Consider the following 2,647-nt stretch of genomic DNA (forward strand, 5'->3'; position numbering starts at 1 on the left):
ATCTAAATATGGCCTAGAGGAGGGTGAGATAATACCAGTGGTGCTTGAAAGTATAGGGATGATTACCATTAAAACGAAAGAAATATTGTACGAATTGGGCTCAAACAACTGGGCTCAAACGAATTGGGGTGAGATTAAAACGATAATAATGAACGTATTTAGGAGCTCCATCGAGATGTGCAATATATTTTTAGATGAGTGACAAGGTTAATATTTCCAACGATTTATTTATTCATTTATTTTAACTGCTAATTTATTGTAATTATTTATTTATTTATGACTTAATATATTTATTTCTTAATAAGACTAGTTATTTATTTATTTATATTTATTTCATTATTGACTAGTCTAGTAATTTATTTGTTTATATACTTGCGTGTCCTGTTTATTATTTATTTATTTATTTATGTTCTTTTATACATTTATTACTATTGACATATATCAATTTTAAATGAACGTCAGTTATAAATCCTGCGAGGCGGTACCTAAGAAGTATAGTGTAAGCAGTACGCCGCTGTTTAACGGTCGTATTGTGGGTCCCTTGGAAAGTCATAGTTGCTCGGGAGCAGTCGAGACCTTGGTCTAGCCTGCTCAAGTTACACTCATACCTCCCCATGGTACCGCCGGTAACATGTACACCGTGTCCGAGTGGGCGATTTATGCCCCGGTCACGGCGTCCATGGCTAAACGGAATGTGGTGTTAAAGGAGCGGAAGACAAATTTATATTTTAGTTCATAAATAGGCTTGCCAACCAACGGTTTACACCGTGAAGATCCGGAGACGATAATATAAGTATAAAAGGGATCCGTCCCATTGATAAGAACAGTTGACGACCCGGCTCAGTAAAGGTTATGAGACGGAGAAGATTGGATTAATTGCACAGATTACAGAAACTTTTCAGTTAAAATTAATAGAAATAAAGATAATGCCTCGGACCTTCTCAGTCCCGGAAGCGCTGTGGCGGATTTATCCGCTTCGGAGGGGTTCACAGCTGACGACCTGGCAACGTCCACGGAAATGATTTCGAAAATATTGGTACCATTGATGGGGGATAAGGTTGCTTATCCGGTCTGCAAGAAAAGAGAAGCCCACTGTTTCTTCATGACGTTGGGGGACCTGGATAAGCACCTCAGCTTGCATCATCTTGAGATCCCCATTCTATGGGAATGTACATATTGTGGGAGAAGTTTCCCGAAGCTACATGGGGAAAGATGCCATACGCTAAAATGTAGTGGTCCAAAATGAACGCAATGTCGTGAGGGTCAATTTATATGCTCAGCTTGCCTCATGAACTTCGGGACCCAAAGAGGGCCATCGACCCACCAACCCACCAACCATGGAAGATCCATGCTGCGCGTCAACGCGCGATGAAATAGAATTAGGTAATGAAGAGTCTATCCGTGAATGAAGGCTCAATTTGATTAAAGAAATTGAGAGTTCAACCGAGGTGTTCCCAACGTTAAAAGAGATTTACATACACCCGGTTAGAACCGATCTGGGCTAAAGAGAAAAATAATAGGGAAGCCCTAAGAAATGAATTACAGGAGTTTATATGCACATCTTCATACGGAGCAATGAAGAAAAATATAAGTGACGAAGGCACGAAACAGGCGGTACCCCAAAATAGAAAAAGTTAGAAAAAAGGGAAAAATAATAACAGGAACCGGAAGAAAGATACTCCTACGCACATTACCAGAAGATCTTGAAAGAATGTCCGACGAAGTTAGCCGATGTGATAGTGAACAACGATCTGGCATAAATGGAGCCGGCCAGGCAACCACCTGAAGCAACAGAGGTGAAAAGGCTCTATGAGGACTTATGGGGTCGAGCAGGACCATCTAATCTCCCAATCCCAGAAAATAGAGCCTCGGAGCTATTAATAAATTAATTATTTCCGCCGATAACCGCGGGAGGATGTGAGCAAGAAATTGAGTAATATGAGGAAAAAGGCTGCGGCAAGACCAGATGGTATTAAGAAGGAACACCTAATGATACCTGGTCTGCACGCAACATTGGCAAAAATTTTTAATATCTTATGCCATAGTTCCTATTTTCTGACCGTATGAAAGGAAAATAGAACTACATTAATACCAAAGGCGAACAAGCAACGCAGCCGGGTCGAAAACTGGAGGTCTATAACGATAGGTCCTATTCTCGGCTGAATCTTCTCTTCCATCCTCGACGGAGACGGGAAAGGGGGGAGATATCTGGCCAGGAGGGCCTTAGAGAAAAGTACGCGAGTTCGATACGGGAAACCGCTGCCCGTGGGAAGTGAGGCGGAGGATAGCGAGGTCAAGGATGAAGAGATTATGGTCACGATGAGCGAGATGAAGGGTTTTACGCAGGCCTTGTCGAGGGCAGTGCAAATGCTAAACGCAGTGGTGAAGGAGCTGAATCTCGATAAGGAAAGGAACGTGGGAATCCGAGAAATAGGCAGGGTGATAAAAGGTATCGTGTCGTCGTTGGACCAGTGTATCCGTCAGACGAAAAAATGGAAATCGAAGACTGACCATGGAAAAATGGAAGCGGTCTACAACATACAGCGATGCTACAAATGCCATATGCTTGGGCATACGGCTGCGAGGTGCACGGTGTCGTGTCCGGGTCGGGAACTGTGCAGGATATGTGGCAGCACGTAATGAAAGA

The sequence above is a fragment of the Bombus fervidus genome, chromosome 18 (genome assembly GCF_041682495.2).
Source record: "Bombus fervidus isolate BK054 chromosome 18, iyBomFerv1, whole genome shotgun sequence".
Classification (NCBI taxonomy): Eukaryota; Metazoa; Arthropoda; class Insecta; order Hymenoptera; family Apidae; genus Bombus; species Bombus fervidus.